Source organism: Rhinoderma darwinii, unplaced genomic scaffold (assembly GCF_050947455.1).
Source record: "Rhinoderma darwinii isolate aRhiDar2 unplaced genomic scaffold, aRhiDar2.hap1 Scaffold_566, whole genome shotgun sequence".
NCBI classification, from domain to species: Eukaryota; Metazoa; Chordata; class Amphibia; order Anura; family Rhinodermatidae; genus Rhinoderma; species Rhinoderma darwinii.
Genome location: NW_027464118.1, coordinates 210,605 through 226,087, shown reverse-complemented (window position 1 = coordinate 226,087; position 15,483 = coordinate 210,605). Strand labels below are relative to the sequence as shown.

Here is a 15,483-nt window from a genome sequence, read left to right as displayed (position 1 = left end):
GTGTCGGGGATCATTACCATGTATATTGTTTGCAAAAATATTATCCTCACACATATGTATATACATTTCAGTTCTTTGTGTAATATACTGATATATAACAAGTTCTTTGTTCATGTCGGACACGCCTATGGAGACACCGCCCCTGGAATGAAAGAGAAATGCACAGAAGAACTTACAGCTGAGGAGCCAATGGGGCTTAAGCACGTCCCACATCTCTAGGGAGGAGACATGTGTCTTTTTGTGTTCTTTGTTCTAAAATAAAGTTCAGTTGACTTCCTGTCCTATCTGAGGAAAGCTGTGTACCAACATCTCTCTGGCTGGTTTACTTCTTTCTAGGCATGCATTCAGGTTTAAATTTACAGAGGTGGTTATTCGGTGTGAAATAACAGGGACAAGGAAGCTACCCTGACATACGGACCTGACAATAGTACCTACCCCAAATGTGACCTCCGTCCCTGCCCCCGCAGTCATAGATCATCATGGTAGCCTAACCCCTGGACACCTCACACAGCCAGCAACATCACAGATCTGTACAGGGATATACTGTATGGCACTATTCACCTGGACAGTGTATGTAATATGTATGTTGGGGCTATGTGATGTTTTCTGACCGCTGTATACACTGTCTGCGGTATACGCTTATCTAAAGGGGGGTGCTTGGGTAAGTATCTGTAACAAGCACTTTGGGGGGATCTGTGATAAGCACTCTGGTGGGCAGTCTATGCCGGTCTCTGAGGAACATTTGTGGCTGACACACCACATGGAGCTTTTGAGGCTGTTGTCCTGGGTGGAGATCTCCTAAAATTTGAATCACCCTTCCAGGGAAATTTTAAGCCCTAACTCGATCCACCCAGGAACACCCACGGACCCTCCCAAAAACACCTATTTTGGGTCACAATTGCATAAACCCTTGAGAACTGTTTTGTGGGATAACAGGGGTGGTATGAACATCTTCTGGGTGTGTGCCAATTTGCCTTTTAAATCTTTGCCACGGGCCCCACAAATTTTTTAAAATGACCCTGCATGTGGCAATAGAGCCTAGTGTAACAGTAAAGTAGTACAATAACCAATTCATAATGTATCTGTAACATTTATCTACTGAATGTTGTAACGGGGCCTGTGGATAGAGAGACTGTCATAGGGCCTACAGAGGATGGTGGGAACCCACTGGGTCATCAAGGGTCACATGGGGCTAAACCAGATAGCGGAATCTAAGGGTTCCCCAGGTATTCACTACCTCCGAGAGAAGTCTCCCTTAGCGATGGCCGTCGTTATGGTAAAGGAACAGCAGACGAATGCCAGGTTAGGTATAGTATAGGCCGGCAAACGAGCACGGTTGGTAAAGCCAAAGGTCAGGGCAGGCGGCAGAGGTACGTCACGGGTCACTAGGAAGAGGCAGCAGGCAAGGAGAGTCAAGGTAAAAGCTGAGGTCAAACACAGGAAAAACAAACAATTGATCAGATATCACTAGCAAGCTAGGAGGATCCAAATTACTCAAGCAATGGTGGACAGGGGGAGGTTCATTTTATACCTTGGGAGAGTTAAGTAGTAGGTGTGCGTGTAAGGGTGCGTCCCTGCTTACCTCTCTCCGGAGGACAGTGAGGGCCAAGCTGTCGGGCGGCTGAAGTGGCCGCAGCTCCGGACGAAGGAGCGTCTTGGGCGTCATGGCAACGCCCGCCCTGCCGCCAGCCATGACGCCTGCGCCGAAGAAGGAGGAGGGCGGACTCTCGCGCGGCGGGACTAGAGCGAGGAGGGGAAGCGCGGGAAGGGAGAGGGGCGGAGCGGTGTGTGGCGCGAAAAGGAGGGAGGAGAAGAGCAGAGAGAGTGTGGGTGAAGAAGGAGCAAGAGTGAGGAGGAGAACAGGAGAAAGGAGCAGAGAGGAGCCGAGTCTTAGGGAGAGAAGAGGAGAGGTGGTAGAGGCTGCTGGATTTGCAGCTGCAGAGAAGAGGATCGGCGGTGTGGCAGCAGGAGGAGATTGTGAGGAGGAACGTGCCTCCCTGCAGAGGAACGGACTGGCAGGAGTGCACCTAACGGAGGACTGCCTGAGCAAGAGAGTGGAGTGGAGCCTCAGCATCCACTACAGGTACCAGCCACACACACACACACGTAGCCTCACTAGGACCCTCAGACCTCCCCAGGCAAAGTCCCATTAGCCGCAGTACTACCTGACTCTCCAAGCGTAGTACGGTCCACACCTACCCTGGTTACCAAGTACGTGAAAGACTATCCTTACACTAACTTCGGCTGTTGTAGCCTGAATTAGGCCTAGAACCCTGCATGGAACTGTTACCGCTAAAACGCCGCATGTAACCCTGCATGGAACTGTTACCGCTAAAACGCCGCATGTAACCCTGCATGGAACTGTTATTGCTAAAACGCCGCATGTAACATTGCATAGAACTGTTATTGATGAAGCACCGCATGTAACCCTGCATGGAACTGTTATTTATGAGCACCGCATGTAACCTTGCATCGAACTGTTATTTATGAGCACCGCATGTAACCTTGCATCGAACTGTTATTTATGAAACTTGTTGGAGCGGGAGCAGACAGAAGGAACGGTCGGGTTGACGGGACTTTGTTGGACTATTAGCTGGACTTCGTGTAACTCGTAGCGTCAGCCCGCCAGTTCAGTTGCGTCCTAGGACGTCCACCGTTCGGACCACCGACTGAGGAGAGAGAGGGTTTGTCATGAAAGGTAGCGGATAGCTCCGCAAGGACCCGTGACGGTGCTAGTAGGTACGTTAGTGGCTGGTTCCCACGACGCGACCCGTGGACCGAGAGTGTGACTCTTACCCTAGGGTAGGCTGTCAGTAGCGGGTAGCTCCCGCCGTGACTGAAAGCGGCGTTTCCTTAGCCAAGCCGGCAACGTGGGGTCAGGCACAACCTCTCTCTGGGGGACTTCCAGCGGGATCGAAGTCCTCAACCTCAGGCTTCCTGTCTGCTCCATAGAGAAGAAGTTATTGTTAATTGCTCTCCGCAGTAAAGAAGTTGCTCAGAAGGTGTGTCTTGTTCATTGTGTACCAACCGCGGTAGTTCCTCCTACATAAATTGGCGTATTCGGCAAGATCCGGAACCTCGCCGCGATGGAACCGTCCAGCAGCGGGACCTTACCGCCGACCCCAACCGTCATGATACCCATGGGGGCCGCCTTAATGAACATCCACAAGTTTGACGGGAAGAGTGTATCGATTGCGGACTGGACGGAACGAGTTCGCACTGCGGCCCGATTATTCCAAGTACCGGTGACCCACCAAGCCGACCTGGCCTTCAACTCACTCGAAGGGGATGCGTAACAGGCTGTCCTGGTTTTACCGCTAGAACACCGCGACACGCTAGAGGCAATCATCAGCCGATTAGAGTCTCTATATGGAGATATCGCTTCAGCCGCCGACCTAAAGGAAGAAATTTTATACCAGGGTACAGAGGAACAGGGAATCACTCCAGAAATTCGCAGTAGGATTACAAGGAATGCGGAGTCGACTAGTACGGAAGGATCCCGCGGGGTGCGCGGCCTTAACGGAGCCGGACCGAATAGTGCGAGACCAGTTTGTATCCGGGCTAGATAGCCGGACCCTGAGGCGCGCCGCGAGGGACCTCGTCCGGGTCAACCCCGCCGCCACGATGAGTGAGGTGTTACGAGAAGCACTCGAAGTTCACCAAGAAGAGCTGGGAGAGGCGAGTATGGCCCTGCAAAATGTGGGTACACCCGAACCCTCTTCAAGGGAGACCGGACGGCCAGAAGCGGTGTTCACAGAATTCGCCCGGGATGTCAAGGAGGCTATTCTGGAATTGAAGACCAATGTTGCTCAACTAAGAGTAATGGCCGATCGACCGGAACATCTTCCTCGTCCGCCCCGATCGACCCAAGGAGGGCCTCGACGCTGTTGGCAGTGTGACCAGCCGGGTCATTTTGCCAGAGATTGCAGGATGAGATGCTATCCAAGGCGAGAGCAGCCACCTTTAAACTAAGGTACCCCGCCGCTGAGGGCCAAGCTGCGGGCTTTTCATCGACGGGCCCAAAAGGAAGGGTGGAACTTTTGACAGGAAAATGCCCCGTAGTGACAGCCAAGATCGGGGGGGTTAACGTTCCTTGCCTTATTGACACTGGGTGGGAAGTAACCACCATGACTTATCAGTTGTTCCAAGAACAGTTCCACGGTGACCAGACTCTAGAAGCCCCTTGGATTGAACTTACGGCGGCTAATAGCCTGCCAATTCCCATTGCCGGTGTTACATGGTTAGTAGTAGAAGTATTTAATTGTAATTTTCCCCGTGCTGGTATTGTGGTAGTACATAATTGTGCAAGGCCAGGTATACCTGTTATTATTGGCATGAATGTGTTGCAGGAAATACATGGTATGATGTTTAACGAGACGAGCGGTGCCCGGTGGGAGGAGCTGGCAACCAACCGGACCGCCCGGCAAGCTTTGTTTCAGGTGCATCAAATCTGTCAACGACAGGCTGACTTGAAGACGCTACAGGGCAAATGCCGACTGGGCCGCCAGCAGATCAAATACTTGGGCCATATCGTGAATGCAACAGGAATTGCACCCAACCCAGATAAGATTAAAGCCATACAGGAGTGGGCCCCTCCGCAGAACACCACGGAAGTACGAGCCTACCTCGGGTTGGTCGGTTACTATCGGAGGTACATCCGAGACTTTTCCAAAATTGCAAGTCCTCTGAATCAGCTCCTCTGTGGACAACCCACCCAAAAGAAGGGGAGCCGAAGCCCCAGTGTAGTGGAACAATGGCAGGAGCCACAACAAGCGGCATTTGAAGCATTGAAGGCACGACTAGTGACCGCACCCATACGCGCTTTCGCAGACTTTGCCCAGCCATTCCGGCTGTACACTGACGCCAGCCTGAAGGGACTGGGAGCGGTACTGGCCCAGCAGCAAGGGGACGTGGAACGCGTCATCGCCTATGGTAGTTGTAGTCTGCGACCGTCAGAACACAATCCAACCAATTATAGCTCGTTCAGGCTCGAGTTATTGGCCATCGTGTGGGCTGTTACTGAACGGTTTGCCGAATACCTGGTCGGGAGTCGAGTGGAAATTTACACGGATAACAATCCCCTGGCGTACCTGGGAACAGCAAAATTGGGGGCGATAAAACAACGCTGGATAGCCCGACTGGCTAGATTCAACTATACCATTCGTTACAAGCCCGGTAAGAACCATACCAACGCCGATGCACTCTCCCGACAGCCGCGTGAGACCCCGGTCGGAGATGTGGACGAGGAGAAAGAAGAAATATAGATACCCCCACTGCGTGTGGTTCATCCCCCGATGCCACAACAGCGGGTAGTGACCGCAATACAAGGGGTTGAGGATCTTACTGAAATGTATGATAGGGCTGAGTGGAAGAAGCGGCAGCAGCAAGACCAAGACATCCAAGCCATCGATAAGTGGGTGCGGCGAAAGGAAAGACCCACGGCAGCGGAGCGAAACAGGTTGTCAACACCAGCTAAAGCATTGGTTCGGCAGTTGGAGCGACTAGAACACCGTGATGGAGTATTATACAGAAGAGTGTGGGCCCCACGGGAATCTCGCGATATATGGCAGTTGGTCTTGCCCATCGCTGACGTCAAGCCCGTGTGCAAGTGGATGCACGAGAACCGAGGTCATTTTGCAGTGGAAAAGACTGTACAGAACATCAGGAATCACTTCTATGCTTCAAACCTGGAAGGAATAATGAGGGGTGTCTACCAGGAATGCCCAGAGTGTGTCTTACACAAGGCGACAGAACAGGCAGAGAGGCCCATGACCATCGTGACGGGTGAACCACTCGAACTACTGACGGTAGACTTCTTAACAGTCCAAGAAGTCACATCGGGGCACCGATATGCGTTAGTATGCTTGGACCATTTTTAGAAATTTGCCGTGGTAATTCCTACAAGGGACCAGACGGCGACGACTACCGCGGCTGCATTGTGGAAGCATGTCATCCGTCCGTACGGGTGCCCCAGACGCATCTTGTTGGATCAAGGACCGAATTTTGAGTCGGATCTCTTCCAAGAGCTGTGTATCTTACAAGGAATGCAGAAATCCAGGACGACCCCCTATCACCCCCAAGGGAATGGGGCTTGTGAACAATTCAATCGCACCTTACTCGGCCTATTGAAAACCATCGGGGACGAACTACAAGAAAGGTGGCCCGAGTATGTGGACGACCTGGTATGGGCCTATAACAACACTGTGCATCGAGCTACCGGGTATACACCATATCAATTGATGTTCGGCCGACCAAGCCGAGTTCCGTTGGATCTTCTGTTAGAAACGCCAGAGGTGGGGGGCGATCGATCCCCGTCACAATGGATCCAGGAACATTAACGGCGGTTGAACGCAGCGAAGGACGAAATGGAGAGAGTTCGGCTCACCGAGAGCCTACCCTTCGTAAAGGAACGACAGCAAGCATTTCATACGGGAGATCGGGTGCTGGTGCGAAATCGCAGGGCAGCACGTGGCCGTAAGCTGTAGCCCCGATGGGAGAGGAAACCATATGTGGTGGTAAACCGCGTCGACCCCGGGCTTCACGTGAATGACGTGAGACCAGAAGGTGACCAGGGACCGAGTAGAAGGCTGCACCATAACCTGTTGCGGGCATGTACCTTTCTGACACCAGAACCAGTCACGTCATCAAGGCAAGAAGAACCGCAGAGTGCTTCACCGACAAATATTGACGGGGATTGGTGGTTGCTGGTTCCATCAGACAACCCTAGTGTTTCCTGGGCTTCACGACCGACCAGGACGGAGAACCAAACGGAGTGTGTGGAGACACCTGCAACGGAATTGAATCGTGTACCACGTTATCCACAGAGGTGCACTCGCAACCGACAACCGGCCTATTTACAAGACTATGAAGTTTAGTGCAGAGGACTGCACTTGTTAACAAGGGGGGAAGTGTAAGGGTGCGTCCCTGCTTACCTCTCTCCGGAGGACAGTGAGGGCCAAGCTGTCGGGCGGCTGAAGTGGCCGCAGCTCCGGACGAAGGAGCGTCTTGGGCGTCATGGCAATGGCCGCCCTGCCGCCAGCCATGACGCCTGCGCCGAAGAAGGAGGAGGGCAGACTCTCGCGCGGCGGGACTAGAGCGAGGAGGGGAAGCGCGGAAAGGGAGAGGGGCGGAGCGGTGTGTGGCGCGAAAAGGAGGGAGGAGAAGAGCAGAGAGAGTGTGGGTGAAGAAGGAGCAAGAGCGAGGAGGAGAACAGGAGAAAGGAGCAGAGAGGAGCCGAGTCTTAGGGAGAGAAGAGGAGAGGCGGTAGAGGCTGCTGGATTTGCAGCTGCAGAGAAGAGGATCGGCGGTGTGGCAGCAGGAGGAGATTGTGAGGAGGAACGTGCCTCCCTGCAGAGGAACGGACTGGCAGGAGTGCAACTAACGGAGGACTGCCTGAGCAAGAGAGTGGAGTGGAGCCTCAGCATCCACTACAGGTACCAGCCACACACACACACGTAGCCTCACTAGGACCCTCAGACCTCCCAAGGCAAAGTCCCATTAGCCGCAGTACTACCTGACTCTCCAAGCGTAGTACGGTCCGCGCCTACCCTGGTTACCAAGTACGTGAAAGACTATCCTTACACTAACTTCGGCTGTTGTAGCCTGAATTAGGCCTAGAACCCTGCATGGAACTGTTACCGCTAAAACGCTGCATGTAACCCTGAATGGAACTGTTACCGCTAAAACGCCGCATGTAACCCTGCATGGAACTGTTATTGCTAAAACGCCGCATGTAACACTGCATAGAACTGTTATTGATGAAGCACCGCATGTAACCCTGCATGGAACTGTTATTTATGAGCACCGCATGTAACCTTGCATCGAACTGTTATTTATGAGCACCGCATGTAACCTTGCATCAAACTGTTATTTATGAGCACCGCATGTAACCTTGCATCTAACTGTTATTTATGAGCACCGCATGTAACCTTGCACCAAACTGTTATTTATGAAACTTGTTGGAGCGGGAGCAGACAGAAGGAACGGTCAGGTTGACGGGAATTTGTTGGACTATTAGCTGGACTTCGTGTAACTCGTAGCGTCAGCCCGCCAGTTCAGTTGCGTCCTAGGGGTTCCACCGTTCGGACCACCGACTGAGGAGAGAGAGGGTTTGTCATGAAATGTAGCGGACAGCTCCGCAGGGACCCGTGACGGTGCTAGTAGGTACGTTAGTGGCTGGTTCCCACGACGCGACCCGTGGGCCGAGAGTGTGACTCTTACCCTAGGGTAGGCTGTCAGTAGCGGGTAGCTCCCGCCGTGACTGACAGCGGTGTTTCCTTAGCCAAGCCGGCAACGTGGGGTCAGGCACAACCTCTCTCCGGGGGACTTCCAGCGGGATCGAAGTCCTCAACCTTAGGCTTCCTGTCTGCTCCATAGAGAAGAAGTTATTGTTAATTGCTCTCCGCAGTAAAGAAGTTGCTCAAGCAGAAGGTGTGTCTTGTTCATTGTGTACCAACCGCGGTAGTTCCTCCTACACGTGCTGGCCCTAAAGACCGGGTTAGTCAGCAAGCGCACGCACTAGGTAGTGTATGAAACACAGAAGGAGAGAGCAGCAAGGGACACCGCAATTAGAAAAGAGTGATGCAGTGATATTAGGCCTCATGCAGACGACAGTAGCCATGTGCATGGCCGCGATTTGCGGGCGCCGCGATGCCTTATGTTTTTGTTTTTTTCTGTTTCTGGAAAAGCTGGATGAGAACGACCACCTCCATATGGGTTGTTACCCAACTTGCCTAGACCCTGAAGGGTAAACCTACCTAATTATGCAGCAATATAACAGCAGGGGCTGGATCACTGTATAATTAGGCAGACTTCTCATTCAGGAGACTGGGAAAAATGGGTGACAACCAGTACAGCTGCCATTACAGCGCATATAGGACTTGTCACCCAGATTTATTATGTTCCTCAATGGTAAATCTCTCTCATCGGCAGCACTTCTGTTTCTGAAAGAATTTAGAGGGCCTCATAGCAAAGAGAAAAACAGCGCCCCCTTCTGATGCTGGATGAGACCATGACACCCCTGACCACTTAGCACAGAGGGTCTCGCTGCTTATTTTCCGTCATCCGACTTCCATTATCATTTACAATAAAATGATAGAAATAAACCAAACACTGGAATGATAAAGAGATGGAAACCCCGAGATCTGATCACTGAGGCCCCAAATAACCTGCTCAGGAAGGGGTTAAACTGCAACGCCCATTAAAGAACTGTGATTTCAGATATCAGATCCTTCATGGCACATTGATAGTTAATAATATGTCAAATTATAAAAGAAATGTCCTGATACAGGATAGAAAATGATATAACCTCTAATCCCAATCCCAATATTAAGAGAAATATAACCCGTCCCTGCAGATTATCTCCACAGCTTCATGTTATAAGCAGAATTATAGCAAACATATAATAAATGCAGTTTAGTGAAATAAGAGTCATGTCCCTTTAAATTTACTGTTCCATACATCACTGATCAGCAGCCAATGGGATCGCTGGATTTGAATTTGAAACAACAACCGCTCAGTGGTCCTCAGTGTGTTACAGGACAACGACGAGTGAAGTTTGACATTGGTGAATTCCCCCATAATGTGATATAACTGACCCCCATTTTTCTCATCTCCCATGTTACTGTTTACTGCTGGTAACCGTCACTAGGGGGAGCTGTCACATTGTATTTATATTACCCCTAATAACTTCTATATAACCTGTATAAATATGGAAATTGTGTGCTCCCCCTAGTGGTGGCTGCAGGCAACCAGCATTTTATCATTTACTCTATGGCTGTGTGATGGGAAGCGTCTCCTGGAACTGGTTATATAGGACCCTCTGCTGCCAGTAATGTTTATTAGGGACTCTCTGCTGCCAGTAATGTTTATTAGGGACTCTCTGCTGCCAGTAATATTTATTAGGGACTCTCTGCTGCCAGTAATGTTTATTAGGGACTCTCTGCTGCCAGTAATGTTTATTAGGGACTCTCTGCTGCCAGTAATGTTTATTAGGGACTCTCTGCTGCCAGTAATGTTTATTAGGGACCCTCTGCTGCCAGTAATATTTATTAGGGACTCTCTGCTGCCAGTAATGTTTATTAGGGACTCTCTGCTGCCAGCAATATTTATTAGGGACCCTCTGCTGCCAGTAATGTTTATTAGGGACCCTCTGCTGCCAGTAATGTTTATTAGGGAGTCTCTGCTGACAGTAATGTTTATTAGGGACTCTCTGCTGCCAATAATGTTTATTAGGGACTCTCTGCTGCCAGTAGTGTTTATTAGGGACTCTCTGCTGTCAGTAATGTTTATTAGGGACTCTCTGCTGCCAGTAATGTTTATTAGGGTCTCTGCTAGCCAGTAATGTTTATTAGGGACTCTCTGCTGCCAGTAATGTTTATTAGGGACTCTCTGCTGCCAGTAATGTTTATTAGGGACTCTTCTACTGCCAGAAATTTTTATTAGGGACTCTCTGCTGCCAGTAATGTTTATTAGGGACTCTCTGCTGCCAGTAATGTTTATAAGGGGCTCTCTTCTGCCAGTGATGTTTATTGGGGGCTCTCTGCTGCCAGTAATGTTTATTAGGGTCTCTGCTGCCAGTAATGTTTCTTAGGGACTCTCTGCTGCCAGTAATGTTTCTTAGGGACTTTCTGCTGCCAGTAATGTTTATTAGGGACTCTCTGCTGCCAATAATGTTTCTTAGGGACTCTCTGCTGCCAGTAATGTTTATTAGGGACTCTCTGCTGTCAGTAATGTTTATTAGGGACTCTCTGCTGCCAGTAATGTTTCTTAGGGACTCTCTGCTGCCAGTAATGTTTCTTAGGGACTCTCTGCTGCCAGTAATGTTTGTTAGGGACTCTCTTCTGCCAGTAATGTTTATTAGGGACTCTCTGCTGCCAGTAATGTTTATTAGGGACTCTCTGCTGCCAGTAATGTTTATTAGGGACTCTCTGCTACCAGTAATGTTTATTAGGGACTCTCTGCTGCCAGTAATGTTTATTAGGGGCTCTCTGCTGCCAGTAATGTTTATTAGGGACTCTCTGCTGCCAGTAATGTTTATTAGGGACACTCTGCTGGCATTATGTGGGGGCATTGCTGGCAATATTTTTAATGAGGGCGGTCTGCTGGAACTGTTTATAGGGTCACTCTTATGACGCTGTAAATGGGGACACTGTGGTTGATGTTTTGGGGTGTATTCTGTACTTGTGAATGGAATTAACATAGACAAAATATTCATGTCATATATCTTTATAGGGCAGCAATGAAATCCCATATACCATATGTATTTGTGACCAGTATTACCTATATTCCTCCTCCTATACGGCTACAAATACCAGTACAGGCCACACTCCAATGTATTATCACTGTCTGTATATATATATATATATGAGAGCACAAAGCCCAAAATACAGTAAAATCCACCATGGAGAATGTTACATGAAGATTTCCAGAGATAAATGTTCTATAATGTCAAGATGTAAGAAATAAACAGCGCAGAAGACGATGATCACACATGATAAAGAGATTCTCCTACCAGAAACATTTCTCACCTATACACCGGAGGGGCCATACATGTTTAATCACTGCCGGGACCCCCACGATCAATAGTACTGGGGTCCCCAGTATACATTTCTCCAGAGGAATATTGTGAAACTCCTGGGGCCCAGTGTGATATTTATAACAGGGCCCCCATCTACTATGTGATGTTTGTCATACTGGTGTCTTCTTTTTTAGCCTCTGGTCCCCTCAGGTATCAGGGTCTGGGTACTACTGCTACCTCTGCACCCCTTTAGCTACGCCCCTGCTCTCCTCCACAACCGGACGAACGCAGTGTGGAGGAGATTGTAAGAAGAGATGCAGCCGCACACTGACACCTCATACAAGATCTATGGGAGCTATAGGACCGCCAAGCGCTGCACTGTCCAGATTATGGTGCTGCGTGGTCTGTACTTGTGCATTGCTGTTTCTTATGGGTCATAGATCATGTGACCTGAGGCACCAATCACAGGCCACAAACTTGAAGGTATCGTATGCAATTGGCGTCCCGAACAATTAATTATTCAACTCAGAATTTTAGATCTCTTTAGATTTAAAAAATATACATATTTTTGGACATTCACTATTAATACATGTGGAAAGTTGCAGGATTTTGGGTCTTTATCAGATCTGGGACTACATCTCTTTTTTGTGTTTCAGATTGTGATTTGGATTCTACAGTTCAGGACGGGTACAGGATGGCAGCGGGCAGCAGATCTCTGGAGGTCAGTGGCTTCATTGTCTTGTTTTTTCCTTCCCTGTGATGGACATGTAGCAGGAGACTTGGATCCAGCAGGAGAGGTCCATGTGGCCGGCTGTCCACTCAGACAAGTAGCGGCTTATTGAGTAAGAGCCCCGGACAGGTAACAAGTCCACAAATCACCGGCTGCTCTTTTGAAAAACTGACCCCTTGTCCTACTGTCCATTCCTGAGGAGGGATAAGTGGTCACTTACTGGATTCTCTTCTCTTTAGGACATCTATCGGCAGCAGGAATCCGCTTTTGGACTTAGACCCTTCATAAGTGAGTTTTTTTTAAATAATTAGACTTTACCACAAGAAAGTGATTGATAGATGATCTCAAAATACAGTAAAATTCTTTTGTATCTGATAATCCCGAAAATTTGGTAATTTAGCACAAAACTGTACTATAATGTGGAAGACTGAGCAGAGAGAACCAGTAAGGAAATTGAAGATTGAAACTAAGATTTCTATACTTTGCTATGCCCGTCCAATGATCCAGAATATTTTAAAATAAAGCACCTTTCATGTCCCATTGATGACAGATTAAAGGAATATTTTTGTTATGTTATGTTATGACTGATCCCATTATCTGGTTGTTTTCTCTCTTCAGCTTACCCCAGCACCACGGAGGAGAGAGATCTACAGCGCCTGATCTACTGCACGAAATTCTTACCATCCCCAATCTTCAAGATGGAGGTCAGTGATCATACTGGTTATTATGTTCTCTCTATAACAGATTTGTCCATATTCTTTCTATAGATGGAAAAATGTTATTGGAGCGTTTCAATAGACAATTGACTGAATATTTTATCTTCTTAGCGCCTCATGCCAACGAACCGCGAAGCTCAGCGGAAATATCTGCCATGGCCGTGGGATGAAGAAGAGCCCAAACCTACATCAAGCCATCTGTGTGAGGATCTAAAGGAAGAGGAGGTCAAGAAGGAGGAAAGAGAGGCAGAAGAGCGCGAGGAGGAACAAGTGCAAGAAGACCATGAGGAGGAAGACAAAGAGGAGGAAGACAAGGAGGAGGAAGACAATGAAGTGGAAGACATGGAGGAGGAAGACAAGGAGGAGGAAGACAATGAAGTGGAAGACATGGAGGTTGATGAGAAATCAGACAACGAGGATGAAGAAGAAGAGAATGTGGTTGAAGAGAAAGAGGAGGATGAAGAGAAAGAGGAGGAGGAGGAAGAGAAAACGGTTAAAGAGGCGATGAGAAGAATTCAGTGTCGGACAGGAAGAAGAAAGAAAATCCGCCAGCATTCCTTCCTCCATGATATGATGAAGAACATCAGAGGGAAGAGGAACATCATCTGGACCATCCTCCTCAGACCAATGAGAAGATGAAGACTTGTATGGAAACATCTTAACTGTTATTACATCAACAGCAACAACAGTAATATTAATAATATGATAATAATAATAATATTAATAATTGTTAGATTAAAAAGGTCAGTCATATTAATATTGGTAGCAAGAGTGCAGTAATATTAGAAATAGTATAATAATAAGAGAGTAATAACAAAAATAATTATATCATAATAGCAGCAGCTTTGATCCAGGGTTCTCGGGGTCAAGAAGGAATTTTCCCCCTGTGACACGAATTGGCTGAATGTGCCCAGGGTTTTGCCTTCTTCTGGACCAACAGCTTTAGGAATAGGGACTTAGATATTAGTGATAGCAATAGTAGTATCATTATATTATTATTAACAACACCAAAGTAATACTAACAATATAAGAATTAAATTAAATTTCATTATAATTTAGGTTAATTAACTGTAATAATTAGTAAACTGTAATAGGAATTAGCAGCTTTGATCCAGGGTTCTCGGACTGATCACCTTTTCCCGGGGTCAAGAAGGAATTTTCCCCCTGTGACATGAATTGGCTCAAATTGTCCAGGGTTTTTCGCCTTCTTCTGGATCAACAGCTTTAGGAATAGGGATATAATAAATATAAATAAGAAAATAACAATAAAAATGTTAGTAATATTAGTAGTTATATAGTAGTAATAAGATTATATAAAAAATAGAATAATCTCAATAAACTAATAATTATAGTATAGTCTTATTAAAAATGTGTAATGGAAATATCACTATAATAATAATAATAATAATAATAATCTTATAATAACAAATTAATATAATAATAACATATTTAGGTAAATTAACTATAAAATATAGTAAACTATAATATTTAGCAGCGAGTTTGATCCAGGGTTCTCGAACTGATCGCCTTTTGCCGGGGTCAAGAAGGAATTTTCCCCTTGTGACATGAATTGGCCGAATGTGTCCAGGGTTTTTCGCCTTCTTCTGAATCAACAGCTTTAGGAATAGGGATCTCATAGTGTTAGGGTAATAATGATAGCAGTAATATAATTCTAGTAATATTATATTAATAATTATAGGGTAATAATGGTAGGAAATAAATAAAAATTTATAAACATAACTTTGAGTCTTCTCCTTTTTTTTCTCTTGGAAAGTACTGATTCTACTTGCTGACAGGGAGTCTTAAAGGCAATGTTACCTGGGAAAATGTATACAAAATACCGGTACTCCAGAAGGAGGAAAACGGTCTGTCTAGTGCCACCTATAGGTGACTATTCTGTAACCTAATGCCCGAAACTTTCTAGAGACTTGAAACAAGATTTGGGTTAATAGCCAAACTAGAGATACCCTATTGTAGACAGCACAATTGAGTGAGATTCCTTTAAAGCAGATCTGGGAAGGTACAGATACTCTTTGGTTAGACATTGACTTACAGGGTAGTCACCTATAGGTGGTTCTATAGAGACAGCTTGCTCTTCCCCCCCCCCCGTAATGAATAAAGAAAAGTTATCTGTGATAGGTTAGCAATAGGTTGGGGACAGATGTTAGATAGCATAGCTGCGAGATCAGACTACATAGGGTTTACTTGTAGTCTGTTACCATGGAGACACAGGCCTGACATAAAACTACATTTTTAATCAGGACTATTTGCAAAGTTCCTTCACTTTACATTTTAGATGCTTTGGGACAGTACGAAAAATGGTGGTGAAGGTGTACATAGCCTTCAAACTCAAAATATCCGCATATTTATTATAATCCTAATATTCATTAGTTCTAGTTTTAGCTTTAAACATTTAATTTTTAGGGCATCAAACTTCTATAAAGAATTATGAAATAAAATATTTTTTGGGAGGATGCAGCTTTGTTTTTTTTGATACAGAGCTCCATACATATAGTTCT

General features: G+C 47.1%; 1 long non-coding RNA gene across 1 annotated transcript; it reads left to right on the top strand.

Moving 5' to 3' along the window:
- Positions 1–12,173: 12,173 nt before the first annotated feature.
- Positions 12,174–13,101, top strand: LOC142723866 (uncharacterized). Its single transcript, XR_012875722.1, has 4 exons — positions 12,174–12,239; positions 12,488–12,536; positions 12,867–12,952; positions 13,076–13,101. It is a non-coding gene; the product is annotated as an uncharacterized LOC142723866 (long non-coding RNA).
- Positions 13,102–15,483: the final 2,382 nt, after the last annotated feature.